The sequence below is a fragment of the Macrotis lagotis genome, chromosome 1 (genome assembly GCF_037893015.1).
Source record: "Macrotis lagotis isolate mMagLag1 chromosome 1, bilby.v1.9.chrom.fasta, whole genome shotgun sequence".
In the NCBI taxonomy this organism is placed as follows: domain Eukaryota; kingdom Metazoa; phylum Chordata; class Mammalia; order Peramelemorphia; family Peramelidae; genus Macrotis; species Macrotis lagotis.
Genome location: NC_133658.1, coordinates 926,524,720 through 926,543,200, shown reverse-complemented (window position 1 = coordinate 926,543,200; position 18,481 = coordinate 926,524,720). Strand labels below are relative to the sequence as shown.

Sequence of the window (18,481 nt, the reverse complement as noted above, 5' to 3'; positions counted from 1 at the left end):
TATGATTTCTTGCTCGACCCACTCATTCTTTAAAATGAGGTTATTTAGTTCCCCATTTCTTTTAGGTCTATCTCTCCATGGCCCATGATTTGACATGATTTTTAATTGCATTATCATCTAAAAAGGAAGTATTCAATATTTCTGCATTTGCTTATTAGGACATTAATGCCCTACTACTTGGTCAGTTTTTGTGTAGGTGCCATGTACTCCAGAAAAAAAGGTATATTCCTTTCTTTCCCCTTTCAGTTTTCTCCAAAGGTCTATTATGTCTAAGTTTTCTAACATTTTATTCTTCTCCTTAATTTCCTTCTTGTTTAGTTTATGGTTAGATTTATCTAATTCTGAGAGGGAGGTTGAGGTCTCCTACCAGTAGAGATTTTCTGTCTGTCTCTTCCTGTAACTCATTCAACTTCTCCTAAGAATTCGGGTGCTATGCCACTTGGTGCATACATATTTAGTGTTGAAATTACTCAGTTGTCTATGGTACCTTTTAGGAGGTTACAGTTCCCTTCCTTCTCTTTTAATGAGATCTCTTTGCCTGAGATAAGGATTGCTACCCCTGCCTTTTTCTCTTTAGGTGAAGCATAATATATTGTGCTCCAACCTTTTCCCTTTACTCTGGATGAATTTCCTGTAAGCAGCATCTTTTGAGCTTCTAGTTTTTAATCCTCTCTGCAATCTACTTATAGGAGAGTTCATTCCATTCACATTGAAAGTGGTAATGACTAACCCTTAATTGGCCCTCCATTTGTGTTTTCCCCTTTTTCCCCATTATCCCCTATTCCACAGTATTTGCTTCAGAGTACCAGTATGTTTGCCCCCTTCTATCCGACCCCCTTCCCCTTTCTTTCCTCTTTCCCCTTGCTCCTTCTTCCTTCCCTTCCATCAGTTCCACTTTTTCTCTCCCTCTTCCTTTCCTCCCTTAATATATGAAAGGTAAGATAAGTTTCTAAACTCAACTGAGTGTTTTTGTTTTTTCTGGAGAGACTCATGGCCTCCCAGAGTAACTGGCCAGGGGACTCAGCTGGAAACACAGGGACTCCACTGAAAACATGGGGGGCCGGATACCTGGGTCTTCCAGACCAGCCGAGCTGACCAGACAGATGTCTAGGCTGCAGGGTGGGACCTCTCCTATATGCCCACCATTCACACAGAGAATTCGTCTGCCCTGGTTTTCAGGTGAGCTCCTGGCCTCACCCCACTTTGCTCTGTCTCTGCTCTCCACCCCGGCTCACCCTCCCTCCCCTGTGACATTCCTTGTTGGTAGATGTTCTCCTCAGTTCTTCTCTCAGTTCTGTGGATCCAATATCTCTTCAGAGGCTCAGTTCGTGTTAGTTCTGTGGGAAAGCTAGGAGAGCTTAAAATATGGCCTTGTTTCTCTCTGCCATCTTGGCCAGAAGTACAAGTGAAACAAACTTTCAATGAAACCGTGTCTCACCTCCTCACCATTCTGATCAGAATGAGAAATGGTTGTTTACTAACTTCATGTCACCTAGGATTGAATCCTAGCAGTTCTCTCCTAGAAGTCTCCCTTACTTTCACCAGGTTATCTGATCTAGGACTAAGCCCCTTCATATTTCCAGTGGATTAGTTGCACTCACCTTCTCTCATCTGCAGTTGTCTCACTATCACACTCACAACCTCAAACTGAGAGTACTGAACAGCTGCTTAGGTTCCCTGTGGCAAATCGCCCTGTTCTCCTATTCATTCATCACTCAACTTTTGATAAGATCTATAGTTTGAGGGAATTATAGTTATGACCACCGGGAGCAGAGGGAGACTAGGATATACACATACACACACACACACACACACACACATATATACATATATATATATGTATATATATATATATATATAAAAGCAAGGATAAGGAAAAAACATTAAATTTCCTTGGAAGTTGATCTATTACATTTCCAAATTGCTTCCCCAAAGAATAGCATTCTAAAATAATGTTATTTTGTATAAAGGAGGATAATTTCCTTAGGCTAAAAATGAAATAACAAAGTTAGTTTTGTAAACTGTGAGGAAAATGGGTGTGTTTAGATTCCCCAAGAATGAGAAGGGAGAATTGTTGGGGTCTGCCTATATTTTTGCCTAGGGGCAGGTATGTGAGTTAAGAGCAAAGATTTAGCTTCCATCTGATCAAAACCTGAGATTAGGGCAGGTCTGCACCACCTAGTTCTGCCTTAGCCAGGGTCTGTTTCTTTCTCCTTTGCTCATGCTCAAGGAGGTAGCTATTCTTGCTCATTAGTATATTGAGCAGGGCGGGGAAAACCTATGGGGATGAATATAACAATTAGATTTGTGACCCCCCCCCCAGCCAATGATTGGCATGTAGGGCCAGGAAAAAAAGCCTTTCAAATACATATATAGCACCTAGTATTTGCCAATTTAGGGGCCCCTCTCCCCTTTAGAGAGGTGTGCCATTCATTAAGATGTCTTAATAAAAACAATTTTAATCCCTCTGGACTAAGTATTCATGAGCCATTTATGACATAAATGAAGTTTTATTCTCTAGGATCTTAGCAAAACCCATGAGTGGATGGCATCCTTATGAATGGCAATGGTGATACAAAATTTTGCAAGCATTTTATACAGAAAGAACAATGCATGATGAAAGCTGAGATTTCACATGGATGATATGATTTTACAATATGATTTTCTGAAATCTTATAATATTTGGGTATAACTCCTATTGACAAGGCACCCACTTATGCTGAAGAGTAAATATTTACAGATAACAATAGGAGTTTCTCTCTGCTCATCCAAGATGTCTCTTATCTCCAGATTTCTTGATCAGGTAAGGAAACTATCACTGAGATGACCAGCTAGTATTGACACAGGCCAAGCCAACAGTGTAGGAGTCCAGCCTGACATAGGAGACGGACATTTTATAACTATTAGTTCAAGGTTAAGAATCTAACTGCTGATCAGAAATACATAGCTCAGAAGTAATAATTCCAAATTAAAGAATATCATATTACATGATGCTTGTCTTTTTTTCTGACTTAAAGGATAAAGACAAGTTTTCTGGCTATCTCATCTTTTATCTTCTTGAATTTATATTAACATAAGGAGAGAGAACATTCCATTTTTTATGATAGTAAAGAAAACTTTTTTTTTTTTACAGGAATGTAGGTTTGAAAACTTATGAAACTTCTACCATAGCTTGCCAGTGAGGTGGGGACTCTCTCCGCTAAGGTTATTAGTTGTAAGCCAAATGATTGGCCTTTTAAGGTAGAGTAAGAGCACTCTAGTGGATAGTAAGTTCCCCAAATCCTACAAACCTTAGAACTGCTCATAGGGTCCTTTTTTTTTAAATAGTTCAGAGATTTTATTCTAATAGCTTTAATTACAGTGCTTGTTTGTTGAAATGAAAACTGAAAACAAGTATACCAAACAGTGGATTACTAATTGTGTATTGAAAGCAGTAAGAGTTTCCACAACACTAAACAAACCAGTTCTGAGTTTTTCCCGAGATAAAGTTTAACAGCTCCAGCTTCTTCAGTGTTCATCAAAATACAAAAGAAAAAAAAAAGTTAAGATCTTTTTTCAGATGGCAAATCTGACCCTTGTAGTAGTAATGAGGGGTAGTAAAGGACATTTCACACATATACAGATAGAGGGATTGTTCCAAAACAGGACTGAATACTTCTAGAATGGAATGAGTCCCCAAGCTCTCATGCTCAATTTATTTTCTTTCAAAACCTAGACACCTTAGAGATATGCCTAGTGTTCTTGACTGTTTTTGAATATCTCCAGTCAAGGTTTGGGGCTAACATAGGCTGTGCTTACTATGGAGAGGTTTCAAACAGAAGCACCACACACTTGACCAAAATTAAAAGGCTGATTTTTTTGTTGTTCAAATATGTCAGAAAGCTCTTTCAAATGTTTCTAACCAGCCATTACCTATCCTTCTTAAGAGTAATTCAGGTGTGATGAAGAACTAATCACAGCCTGACCTGAACTGCAAGGGGGGAAAAAGTCTAGTTATAAATGGTTTATGATTGAAGATCTAATGCTCTCAATGTGCAGCCTGCTCTGAACCACTACCTCAAAGCTTTTTTCCTAATAAGTATCCATGTGAACACAAATGCAAGCACAAACTCTATGAAATACATAAAGATCCAAAGACATAGCATCACATGGATCTCTATTTTAACCATGCAAAATTGATCACTTGTTTAATTTTCATCATTTCTCAAGTTTCAAAAGAGAAACTGCAGACAATTACAATGGTCTGGTATTCAAGTTGTTATGGCAAAACCTATGCTAAACATATTTCTCTGTTCTGTGTGTTCAAGTGTTTTACTTGTCTTTTTTTATTTTTTTACTATTTAAAAAAATACACTGAGTTCAGGTTAAAAACCAACCAACAAAATGGATTTCAACACAGGTCTCACAAGCCAGTAGGAGTAGCATTCGGCTTTGCTGCTTGCACGTTAAACCCCAGCAACCCAAGTGTCAATGTGCTTAAAATCCCTTCCCAGTACTAAACGGTGAGTTGATATTTTACAATAAAAAAAGCTGAGTAATATTGCATAGGAGTGCCAGAAACTGCCCCATTGGAAACAAAAACTATTTACATTAAATAAGAAACCTTTTTCAGGCCTGAATTTGCCACATTTACAGCATGGTGCAATACATACTGTGACAAGGGATAGGAAAAAAACAGCTTCCGGCACTCAATACCACAAAGTAGCACAGTTTGCCACAATAGAGTAAAATGAAGGGTGAATAGGAGGAAATAAGAGGGAGAGAAGGAAAGAGAGAGGAGGAACTTTTGTTGTTTCATTTCTGGTTTCGGGGCTGACTGGACAACCAGTCCAGTCCTTCATAGAGCCCATCCCCACTAGTGGCACAGGTGGCTTGGATGTGCCAGTTTCTGTGACGAAGAGAATGCAGTCCAAGTTCATCTGTGATTTCAGCTGCATTCATGGCATTGGGAAGATCCCGTTTGTTAGCAAACACTAATAAGACGGCATCTCTAAGCTCATCCTCTGCCAACATTCTCATCAGTTCTTCGGCTTCACGCGTTCTTTGTCATTACTGTCAACCACAAAAATCAGTCCTTGTGTGTTCTGGAAGGAGTGGCGCCACAGGGGTCGGATCTTGTCCTGGCCACCGACATCCCACACCGTGAAGCTAATGTTTTTGTATTCCACAGTTTCTACGTTGAAACCTATAGTGGGAATAGTAGTTACTATTTCACCCAGCTTCAGTTTGTACAAAATAGTTGTTTTTCCTGCAGCATCCAGACCAACCATTAGAATTCGTATTTCCTTTTTGCCAAAGACCCCTTGAAGAGGTTAGCAAATATATTCCCCAGGTTCCAGGTGTGATGTGTTGAACGTAGGAAAAGAAAGCCGCGAGCGGCGGCCGCTCCTGTGGCGGCTCCCCCATAGGGTTCTTTAGATGGTTTCCTTGCCTGTTGTGAGCCACAGAAAGTTCCCTTTCAACGGATTTAGAGGTTTCTAGATCGATGACAAACATGATTTAATTGTTCTTTGTTAACAGAATTGAAAGGCCAAAAAAAAAATCTATCTTGACCCTGCCAATAGGAAGTTTTAGATTTAGCCAGGTGACTGATAATGAGAATCTAGCCATTCCACCCCCAATCTGCCTGATCTTTACAAAATGAAAGTAAGAAAAATGGAAGGGGGGAAAAGGAGTCTATGTTTAAAAATTAAAAGCATGGCCAAAAATTATTCAATTTTATATAAATTTATATAAATTGAATGCTCCAGAGTTTATAAATTTAGACAGGTAAGTTACAAGTTCAAAAAGTCCCTCAGCCCAATTGTGTTCCCTTCTTAAAATGCATTTAGGGTAAATGAAGAAAGACCTATCCAATTTTGAAGAGATGGACAAATGAAGTTGAGGGCCATGAATTCTTGTCCCATCTTAGGATTCTAATAAGGTAGCAAATAAAATTGTCCTGTTTATAACAAAAAAGACTGAGGCAAAGCTCTGAGCCAATGGCACTTCAATAAAGGGTCCATGGTCCTCTCCAATAACAAAGACCTCAGATTTTCCTGATGATCAGAGGTGTTGACTCAGTAAGATCAGAAAGCCCCAGTTACAAGGACAATGCCAATAAAAATGCAAATGGAGGGAGGTGCAAAACGGTTTATTGCAAGAAGGAATACTGAGCAGGGTCCAGAATAGATACCAGCAGCCTATATTTTAGGGGGCACACTCTTTTTTAGTTGTCTGCTAGGCAATGGGGTTAAATGACAAGCTCACATGGCTAAATAAATATTAAGTGTCTGAGGCTAGATCTGAACTCAGGTCACCTTGGCACCATGTAGCTGTCCCTAGGAAGCACACTTTTTAATATGGTGAGTGCTATTGGAAGGCAAGGTGTTGTACTTTCCTAGGGGATTGAGAGTCCAGTGGGAGTTCCACGGAAGTAAAGAGGTGGTTGGGGTTTCCATGGAGGGTAACTCACTGTCTTAATTCACTTTCATTTCTCTGGATATTCAAGCAGACTCAACTGTGCAAGACTGAAACCCAGACCTGGACCCAACAGTCTCTTTTCAGGGTGCTGCTTTTATATTTAGGCAATTCCTTTTTGAGGCTGATATTAGAAGTTCTTATATTTCAAATGTGGAGCAATTTTATATGCTACCTAGGCTAGAATAAGCTAAAAGAAGCAAAACATACTACAGCAGAGTCTCCAGCTAGGCAAAAATACCTTCCTCAGGAGGAGACAGTGAGGATAAACATATTGACAAGGTGGTCATAAGATGGTCACAAGATGCTCATTTAAATGGTCTGGAGAGACAAGAATTCCCTGGAAGTTTCCATATAGTTGAGTCACCTTTGCCATACTGAGTTTTATCCTGAAAACAAGGAAGAAGGACCTCTCCCTAGCTTCCTCTGTTTGCACAAGTGGCTCTGAGATGCAGTATGCAGAGCTTAGAATCACATCAGATTGATTAATACTGATTAGAATTTGAGCAGGGATCCTCACTCATTAAATCAACTTCTTCACTGCCCACTTTCCTTCCTCCATCTTTCTTTGGGACTCTGACTCTCTTCTTTTTGAAGACGTCTGACAAAAATATCACAATTAACCCATGATAAAAGACTGTCCAAAGGAATGGGCCTTCAAATTTGAGATCCTAGCAGCAAAATGATTTGGGAAAAATGAGATTTTTCTATGATAATAACATCTGTAATTTTAAATGTAGGTTTGAGGGAACTAAGATTACCTAAATTATAATCTTATTTAATGTCACATGTATTCCTCTCTTAGGAAAATAATGATATTTGACTCTCCATAAAGGAATAATTCCTCAAAAATACTCTGAAAACTTTTTATTAAGGCAATATTTCTAGAATTCATAAAGATAAGAATTAAAAGAGTGATTGGATTAAAAGGCCTTTATCCTGGTATCTGAATGCACTTAACCTAGAGTATCAAATTGATAAATGGAGAAAGCGATTATCTCTTTCAAATAATTCAGGAATGTATTCAACATAATTGATGTTACTGATTGAGAGTTAGTTTAGATTATTTATGTTATTGTGATGTTATTGATAAGTTGAAAAATAATTCCTTCAGTCTGATTCAATTGTGCCCTGGGGAAATTAATTCTTTTTTTATTTTGGGGGGTTTTGCAAGGCAAGGGATTAAGTGACCTGCCCAGGGTGAGACAGCTAAGCAATTATTAAGTGTCTGAGGGTAGATTTAAACTCAGGTTCTCCTGACTTCAGGGCCTGTACTCTATCCACTGCACCACCAGCTGCTCCAATCACCTCTTCTTCTGATACAGACTCTGCATAATGATGAATTAAGCTATTAGTGTATATGATAACCAAGTTTAAAAACATAGGTAACAAATTAGGTATACTTTTGGTTAAACTTATTTATGATAAATTTTTTTGTTTGACTTGGGGGTTTCTTTGGCAAGGCAATTTGATTCAATGACTTGCCTAAGATCACACAGCTAGGGGGTCTAGGTGGCATAATGGATAGAGCACCAGCCCAGGAGTCAGGAGTACCTGAGTTCAAATCCAGCCTCAGACACTTAATAATTACCTAGCTGTGTGGCCTTGGGCAAGCCACTTAGCCCCATTGGCTTGCAAAAAAAAAAAAAGATCACACAGCTACTAAGTATTATATATCTGACACTGGATTTAAACTCAGGCCCTCCTGACTGAAGGGACCATGCTCTATCCACTGTCCCATCTCCAGCAACTTTCTTTTAAGGAAAAGTAAAAAGGAATCTGTAAATTCTTATCTGGGAAGCTTTTGGGGCACAATAGACACCTTGGAATTTTCTTTTGGGTGAGGTCATAATATTTCATCAGCCTCAAAAAGAAATTGCCTAAAGAAAGAAATGAAGAAATTAGAAAAATCATAAAAGTTCACCTGGAATATCACATATGGCGATTACACATTATGACACAACTCAGTCTTCACAGACCCCATCCTTAATACAGAATGGGTCCTCTCCTTGAATACATTTACTGTTTTGAGTTCTTGGAAGGAAAAAAAAAGCAAGAGAATGAACCCAATCTCTAATTCATGGTTGTTTAACCACCTCCTGCTTACTAATGTAGAAAGCTAGGTGTAAAAACACCTGCCCTCAAGGAGGTCACATTCCAATGGTTTTATTTTATTTCATGTCATTTTTTGCAAAGCAAATGTGGTTAAGTGGCTTTACCAAGGCCACACAGATAGGTAATTATAAAGTGTCTCAGGCCAGCTTTGAACTCAGGTACTCCTGACTCCAGGGCTGGTGCTTAATCCACTGTACCACCTAGCAGCCCCTAATGGTTTTAATAAAAAAAAACAAGTCAATGAGCTCTTATTAAGTATCTGATATGATCCAAGCAACTCATTGGTCCTGGAGATTCCAAGATCTTTAAAACAGGAGCCAATTTATAGATAATTAAAAATGTGCACATTCATAATCAGGAGCTAGGAGGGACAGTGGATAGAGTGCTGTGCATCAAATCAGAAAAATCTAACTTTGAATCTGACCTCAGATACTTCTTAGAAAGTGGGTCTTAGGTCTCTGTACTGTAAAATGGTGGAGGTATTTGTTGCACAGAGGCAGAAGCAGATAGGCTTCCCTGTAATTACTACATAAGCCCTCAAATCTTTCTATGCCATATGATGGCAGTTTGGAGTTATTCACATATGTTTAAAAATGTGAATAATGACTATCTTAACAATCTAGGCCACAGAGGAATCAAAAAAATTGACTACCAATCAGGTTACGATGTCAGGTCTAAGAACAGAAAAATGAAGGATAAAAGATTTATTTAGAGAAATATGAACATCAAAGAAATAATAGAGGAAGGAAGCAGACAGATGTCAAGAACATCATATTTTCACTACAATTATGTAGTTATGGGTAACATCAACAGACCCAAATCATAATATTAGAAGAGAGAAGGAAAATAAGGTAATACAAAACAATGATGTGGGCGGGGTAAGAGTGATCAAACAGTGGGTATTTAAAGACAAGGATGCAATCATTTACAATCTTTTGTTGGTTGTTCCTTCTATGGTACCTACTTATGCTTATTTTCCACATTCTTTTGTATATATCTGAAAGACAGGTTATCAGAAATGTATAGGCACTAAAATTCAAGTTCTCAGCATTATAAAAAAGAGAGTAGAGAGGGTCCACTCTGAAGTCAGCAAAGGAATGTAAACTCCTCATTTTCCAAGTGAGGAATCTGAAGACTCATACAGTTTGGTTACTGATTCCAAGCCTGACTCTCCGGACCAAGGGTGGGCAAAGACCAGCCTGCCCAGAGAAATCATATGCAATGACACCACCATGGTAAGTACAGGAAAGATTTGAAATTCAATAAATCTAGGAGCTTTATAGGAGTGAATTAATTAAATGTTTGACTAAATATAGCAAGCTAATTTTTAAGTCAATCGTTTTGTCTGGTCTGCAAATGATGTTGTAAATAACCAAATGTCCCATAGTAGAAAAAAAGGTTCCCCACCCTACTCCTGTCTCCTCACAAAAAGAGAGAAACCTCATGAAAAAAAATTGAGAGGGAAAAAAAAGGACACTTCAGTCTTATGTTCAGATTCCATCACTTCTGTCTTTGGGATGGGTTGTGTTCTTTATCTTAAGTCCATCAGAGAAGTTGCTTCAATATTTTTTTCCCACAGTTGCTTTTGTTAACTGAATTTCCCTCCATTTTATTCCTTCCCACTCCCATTTATTCTATTCTCTCTCTCCTTTCATCCTGGCCCTGTTCAGAAGTGTGTTGTATCACAATCTTCCCTTTCTTCTATCATCTCCTCTCCCATCCCTTTCTTCTCAATTTTCTCTAGGGTAAGATACATTCCCTCACCCTATTAGGTGTTTATGTTATGTCCTCTCTGAGCCATTTCTGATAAGTATGAAGGCTCACTCATTCCTCCTTGCCTTCCCCCTTCCCACTCCATTGTAAAAGCTTTTTTCTTCACTTTCATGGGAAATATCTTAGCCCCTTCTTCCTTTCCTTTCCCTTCCTTCCAGCACTATTCTTTATCACACCTTGACCCCATCTTTTGATTATATTATACCATTCTGCCCCTTGTAACAGAGATAAATGAGAAAATTCATGTGAGTTATCAGCATCTTTTCCCCGTGTAGGAATACAGTTTAAATTCAATTCTCATAATTAGCCCTTCTTGTCCACCCCTTCTCTGGTTCCCCTGAGTCCCCGTACTTGAAGATCAAACTCGGTTCAGCTCTGGCTGCTTCATTAGAGAGGTGTGAAAGTCCCCTGTTTCATTGCAAGTCCACCTTTTCCCCTGAAGGAGGATGCTCAGTTTTTCTGGATAGTTTATTCTCAGTTGCAAACCCTGAATATTGTGACTCAAGAAAGGAGTGGAAAGGAAAGATCATAAAGTCTGGGATCTCTCAAATAGGAATGGACTGAAAAATTGTTTCCTGTTCAGAAGCTAATTAATAGAAGATAAATAATGATGTTTTCAGGACATCAGGGTAGCTGGGTGGTCAAAGGGCAGACAGGAGGAGCAGTGAGTAGAGGACCAAGCCTGGAGTCAGGAATGCTCATCTTCCTGAGTTCACACCCAGCCTCAGATGCTTACTAGCTGCCTCAGTTTCTTCATCTAGTAACTAAGCTGTATGTTTGCCAGAAAATTCCAAATGTCAACCATTTCTGAAATACCTAAGAAAAGAAATAAAAATGATGGAAGCATGAGGTCACTTTCTCACACTCCACCTTTTATTCCCTCCTTGCCCACTGCTCCCTCCCTGGTTTGTTTCTGAGTTTCTCCCTCCTTCCAGTGTCTTGACCAGCTTGGGCTCTTCACCCTTAGTCTCTTCCTCTAGGGATCTGGAGCAGAGAGAGCCCTGAAGCTGCCCCAGCTCTGGTCCCTGAGGGAGGCAAGGCAAATTTGTCTCCCTGCTTCTGCTCAGGTCACAGGAACCTTCCCACAGGGATTCCTCTCTGAATCCCTCTCAGGCACCTTTTCTCAGGTGACTCCTCTGGCCCAGGCCTGGTTCCAAACTTTAGGGGCCAGACAGAACCAGTCCCTGGCCTCAAGGCCCTTCCAACATGACTGGGGACATCCCAAATCAACTTAGTGCTGCCCACCTGGAGAAGATTCTCTCCCAATTCAGCAGAAATCACCTCTCCCACGTGGGTGGGTTCTGCCCAAAATACAGGACAATGTTTCCTGGGTTAATCCCATCTCAGCTCCAGACTATCTGACCTTCAAGGAGAGGTCTCTGAAGGAGGAAGGAAAAAAGAGGAAAAACCTACTGATAACTAAACTACTAATAACTGGTTATGAATAAGGAAAAATAATCATTTCTTTCAATGTTATTCCTTCCACAGTTTTGTAATTCACATCATCAGTGGCCAGAGGATCTATCAGAGCAAAATCATTTCTTCATTAAAAACAAACTTCTCAAAACAGCCCTCTAACCCGAACCCTGGGAACTGGGAGGAGGCTGAGTTACTCAATCTGAATCGGAAAATTGCAGCTTCTCCCCAAGGACTTGGAAAGATTTTAGGACCTTTCTCAGAGAAAGTCCCCAGAAACCTCCTGCTATAAACCCCACAAAAACACTTCCTAGACACTGAGAATTTAACAGATCTTTGGTGCTGTTCTCAAATTATCCGAATTTGATGTGAAGCAAAATATACTGAAAAAGTTAGTAAACATTGTACCACATTCTCAAATAGCTCAATTGACCATTTCACAGCATTAAAATCTAAAGAGGTTAATTTAGTGAAGGCATCATTCCATAGCTCTCTAGAAATCAGCTTCTCATTAGCAGCATTTTATACACAAGAGTTTCCAAAAACTTCAAATGGAAGACATACAAACATAAAACGAATAATACCTTGGATTTGGATCACTATGTAAATGATTGCCTTCACTTGCCTTCTTCTCAGTGCCCTGCATTTACAAATTTTTTCCATAGAAAATCCCTTCCTGGGGTGCCTAGGTGGTGTACTAGATAAAGCACTGGCCTTGGAGTCAGGAGTACCTGGGTTCAAATCTGGTCTCAGACACTTAATAATTTACTAGCTGTGTGTCCTTGGGCAAGCCACTTAACCCCATTTGCCTTGCAAAAACCTAAAGGGAAAAAAAAAAGCAAATCCCTTCCTGCCCAGACCAGTTCAACAATCCTGGCATTCAGAGACCCGGGGCATCTTGTTCCAATGACATTTTTATGATTCTTACACTTTCTAAACAAATCCCTTTCTAATCATATTTTAGGTGAATTTTGCACCCAGATCTGACCTCCCTCTCTGTGAATTCAGACAATGGAAGACTCCTACTAGATCAGTAGCCAATGGAGTTTAGGACAAATGAACATTAGTTCTAAAGGGTCACAGAAGGACCCTCAGTTTACCCTCAAACTATAAGACCTCCCCTCACTCTGCTGCCCAAAGGGGATCACGACTTTCCTGCTCCTGAGGAGGGGGAGGGTCTAAATGTCAGGGAAGGGAAAACAGATGCAGCAGTTCTGGAAGGTGATTGTTGGGCAGGTCCAGGTAGACCAGGAGCCTTGGGTGGAGTTTTAAGGATGGGTGGAGTCTGGGGTGGAGAAGTGCTCTTTCCAGTGGGGAGAGACTTCTAAGAAGGCCTTCCACAAGGTTGGGGGGCAGGGCTTGGGGAGAAGAGGAGGGGTCCTGGGCTGAGTGGGGCTCCAGGGACTTGGAGATGCCTCTAAATTGGCCTGAGAAGAAGCCAGAACTTGTCTAGCTGAGAAAGCTCTGCCCTCTTCCCTTGGAGCCGAGATCTCTCTGCCTTCCTGGACCTGAGGTTGCTGACTCCTGGAAACCAGCTCTGGGGGGGGCTGCAGGTCTCAAGTGATTAGGAGCCCACTCCCCTTCCCAGCACCCCCACTTCCTGGTGTCCCCTGGCTGCCCTTTGTCTGGGGTCTCATCCTGCTCATCTGACCAAGAGGTGAGTGTCTGGACGGAGCAGCCCCCCTCCCAGCCCTGGCTACTGGATCCCAAGCTTCTGCTCTCACAGAAGGTCCCAGGAGTTCCCCCAGCTACTAGTCAGACCTCGACATGGTCCTCCAGCTTTTCCAGCCTCAGTGTCCCTCTGGAGTCCTTCTGGCCATCCTGATCTCCCTGCTGGGGTCCTCTGAGACCCTCCCCCTGCTCCCCTTCCCCAGACTCCTGGAGCCCTGCCTCCTCTGCTTCCAGAGCCTCAGCTCCCTTTCAGGACCTGGTTCCCAGAAGGGATTCAGTCTCAGGCTTCCCCTGGTCATTCCTGGGCCAGAGGGCCAGAGCCCTCCCCATGGCCAGCTGTCCCTCCCTCCTGGGGCAAGCAAGAAGTCAGTGGTCTGGATGGTGTCTGCATACGTGGCGGGTGCTGGGGGAGGGGATGGAAAGCCCCCAGGGAGTGAGTGGGAGGAGTCCTGGACCTCTGATTGTCCTCATCCCCTCTGGAATCCCAAAGCTCCCTCTGTCTCCTGAAGGGGAGTGGGGAGAAAAAGGGAAGAGGGGGCCCAGCCTGCTGCCCCTTCCTTATCTTGGAGTCTCTCCTGGAGGGCGAGGCCAGAGTCTCTCTCTTTCCCTTGTGGGGTCTCACCCATTGTAACTCCCTCTAAGTCAACCCCCTGCCCAGGAAGACAAAGACAGACCTCTGCCCCTCTAGGATCCTTCCTTTCCATTTCAGTCTGCAGAGGACCCAGGCCGGACCAAGCAGGGAGCCTGGAACCTGAGGGAATGGCCCCTGGGAGCCCCAGCCCCCCAGCCCAGGTGAGTGCCCTTCAATCTCAGGGTTAAACAAGATCAGCCTCAGAGCACCTTGTCTAGGAGACTGCCAGGACCTTCCTGAAGGGCCCTTTCCTTACAAAAGTGGAGAGGAGGCAGAGGAGCAACCTTGCCCTGGTCTCTCCTTCTGTTTTCTTTTGTTTCAACATCTTCCTCATTTCTCTACCACCCTCCTTTCCCTCCCCCTCCCCAGGAAGCTTCAGAGTCTGGTTAAAGTTGTACAGGGTCATTTGTGTTCCACATATTTCCATATTGGTCACATTGGGGAAGAGGAATTAGAACCAAGGGGAAAACAATGAGGTAGGAAGGAAAAACAAAAAGAAGTTAGTAAAACATGGACATGGTCTGTTTTGCTCTGCGCCCAGACTGCACAGCTGTTTCCTCTCAGTGTTTCCTCTCAGGACTGTCCTTGGTCACTGGACAGCTGAGAGGAGCCACCTCCATCCTCCAGAACCATTATTAATGATTATTAATGTGCACAACATTCATTTGGTTCTTCTCCCTTCACTTAGCATCCGTCCATATGAGGCTTTGAAGGCTTCCCTAAAGTCTGACCTCTCATGATTTCTTACTAAATTATAATACTCCACAATATTCACGCACCCTATCTTGTCCAGCCATTCCCCAGTGGATGGGCATCCCCACAATTTCTAATTTTTTGCCACTACAAAAAGAGCTCCTTTGAATATTTTTGAATGTGTGAGATTTTTCCATTATTCATGATTTCTTCTGGATATAAGCCTAATAATGATACAGATGGCTCAAATGTTAGGAGCAGTTTTATTGCTCTTTGGACATAGCTTTGAAGTCCCATTATCCTCTCCAACAGTCATCATTTTCCTTTTTTTTTGTCATGGTAGCCATTATAATAGATGTGAGGTGATCCCTCAGAGTTGTTTTATTTTGCATTTCTCTAATCAATAACAATCTGGAATCACCAATTTCAACAATGAAAAGGGTGAACTCACCACCATTGAGGAGGAAATTAAAGAGACAGTTCAGGGCTATATCGCCCAAAGTTATGTCAATCCATTTGAACACCCTGTGGGGACTGCTTGAATATTTACAAAAATACAAACTACCCAGATTAACAAAAGAGAAAATAAAATAACTCCATTTCAGCAAAAGAAATTAAAGTAAACATCAATTAATTAACCAGGAACATCTCCAGGTTAGGAAGGATTTATAAGTGAATTCTACCAAACATTTAAGGCACAACTAATTCCAATTCTGTATAAATTATTTTTAAAAATAGAAGTTTTGTGAAATTCCTTCTATGAAATGATTATGGTGCTTATTAAACCAGGAAGAGTCCAAACAAAGACAACTATAGACGAATTTCCTTACTGAACATTAAAGGAACAATCTTAACATTTTGGCAAAGAGATTACAGCACATTAGTACTAGGATAGTACATCATGACTGGGGAAGATTTATACCCGTTACACAGGAATGGCTCAGTATTAGGAAAACACTGCAAAACTGAATATATTAATAACAAAACCAACAGAAATCTTATTATCTCAGTAGATGCTGAAAAAGTCTTTGACAAAATACATCCATTCATATTAAAAACTCTAGAGAGTATATGTTTAAATGGAGTTCTCCTTAAAATACTAAGCAGTATCTATCTAAAAACCATGAACAAATATTATATGTGTTGGGGATTAGCTAAGTAGCATTTCCAGTAAAGTTAGCAGTGATACAAGGATGCCCATTGTCAATGTTATTATTCAGTATTACCTTAGAGGCACAGCTATGTGGTGCAGCGGATAAAGCACTGGCCCTGGTTTCAGGAGGACCTGAGGTCAAATCCAAACTCAGTTCATAATTGCCCAGTTGTATGACCCTGCTCAAGTTGCTTAAATGCCATTTTCCATTTTGAAAAATATATATAGATAGAGAGAGAGAGAGAGCATTAGAAGTTTTAGCTTTAGCAGTGAGAAGAAAAGGAAATTAAAGGAATTAAAATTGGCATAGAGGAAGCAAAGTTTTAACATTTTGCAGATGATGTGATGGTATACTTAGAGAACCCTAGAAAACCCTCTGAAATCTATAACGATTTCAGTAAAGTAGCAGGATATAAAAAAACACACGTAAGTCATCAGTGTTTCTATATATGAACCACAATGCCAAAGCCCAAGAGATGAGATGTGAAATTCCATATAAAGTAACTGCAGACAACATGAAATACTTTGGAATCTGTCTCCTAAGACAAACCTAGAAACTGTATGAACACAATTATAAAGACTTCACGCAAATAAAGTCAGACCTAAACACTGGGGAAAAATACATTAATTGCTTATGGATAGGCCAAGCTATTATAATAAAAATGATGTCTTCCCAAATTAAATTATTTATTCAGTGCCAAACCCATCAAGCTATCATATCAAATTGCTTTTACCAAACTAGAAAAGTAGTCACAAAATTCATCCAGAGTAAGAAAAATTCAAAAATATCAATGAAAGTAATGAAAAAATGTAAAGGAAGGTAGACTGGCCCTACCAGATCTATAATTGCACTATAAAGAGGCAGTCATCCAAATTCCCTGCTATTGGTTAAAAAATAGAGTAATGGATGATGGGATTAGCATCGGTTCAAAAGAAACTAATAAATGACTGTTTTTTGAGAAAGTCAAACACGTTCACTTCTAGCCTGGGAATTCACTATTTGACAAAAACTCTTGGAAATACTGGAAAATAGTATGGCAAAAACTAGGTATAGCCCCACATCTCACAGCCTATCCCAAAATAAGGTCAAAATAGGATACAGGATTTAGACATAAAGGGTGCCATCATAATAAATGAATAGACTAAGAAATCCTCTGTCAGGTCAATGGAAAGGGGAGAAATTCATGACCAAATAAGAAAAAGTCCTTCAATAATTGCCAAATGTTTGATTTTGACTTTATTGAATTAAGAAGTTTTTGCACTAATAAAGCCAATGCTTTCAAGATTGGAAGGAAAAGAAAGGTGGGAAACAATTTTCACAGCTAGGAGTTTCGATAATGGTCTCATTTCTGAAATATATATAGGGAAATGAACCAAATTTATAAGATTGCAAATCATTAATAAAGTCAAAGGATATGACCAGGCTGTTCTCAAATGAAGAAATTAAAGCTATCTATAATTATAAGATAAAATGTTCCAAATCATTCTTGATTAGAGAAAAGCTGTTGAAAACACCTATGAGCCACCTCATAACTCTCAGATTAGCTAAGATGAGAAAAGGAAAAACAATGTTGGAGAGATTGTGGGAAGACTGGAACATTAGTGCACTGTTGGTAGAGTTGTGACATCATTCAACCATTCTGGAGAGCAAAATGGAATTATGCCCAAAGAGCATTAAATTAAACTGAGCATACCTTTTGACTTAGTAATACCAATACTAGACTTATATCCAGAAGAAAATTATAAAAAATGGGAAAATTTCCCCATGTTCCAAAATATTTATTAGAACTGTTTTGTAGTAGTAAAAATTGGAAACTGGGGGGGATGTCTACCATTTCCGGAATGGCTGAGCAATTTATGGAATATGAATGTTATGAAATAGTATCATTCTATAAGAAACCATGATTCATGAACTCTAGAGAAGCATGGAATGAGTTACAGGATCTGAAGCTGAGAAAAGCGAACAGAACCAAGGGAGCAATATATATACATGTATATACATCACCAACAACATTGTGAGATGAACAACCTTGATGGAAGCAGCTGTTCTCTGGTCCATCTGAACGAACACTGTTCACTTTTTAAAAATTTCTCTTATGTTTTTCCTTCTATCCCATGATTTTCTTTCTTTTCCTTTAATCCTAATTCTTCAGATCAAAAATGACTAATATGTGAACATGTTAAACGTAAATATATTTATTCAGCATTCAGTAGACTGCCACTGAGGTGAAAGAGGTGGGAAGCGAGAGTGCCAGAAAATTGTGGGATTTCTAAATATGCAAGTAGATGAATGTTGAAAAACTTTTATAACAGGGTTAATTGGAGAATACAATGTAAAATTTCAATAAAAATGTTTTGGACCATTTTTTCTTATGGCTAAGGAATAGTGTTGAATCCTTTATGTGAAAACTACCTGTTCAGTTCAGAAAATCCAGGTGAGTATAGTCCATTCTCAGACTTGACCAATATCAGCCTAAGAGAGCAGTTCCTTAGACCTAGAGCATTGTCTATGAGCTTGGCATTACCATCCTTATGGGCCATTTTTTTGATTAATATATTTTGTTACTTTT

General features: G+C 40.1%; 1 pseudogene; it reads right to left on the bottom strand.

The window, feature by feature from the left end:
* Positions 1 to 4,718: 4,718 nt before the first annotated feature.
* LOC141510025 (ADP-ribosylation factor 1 pseudogene) lies at positions 4,719 to 13,532 on the bottom strand (annotated as a pseudogene).
* Positions 13,533 to 18,481: the final 4,949 nt, after the last annotated feature.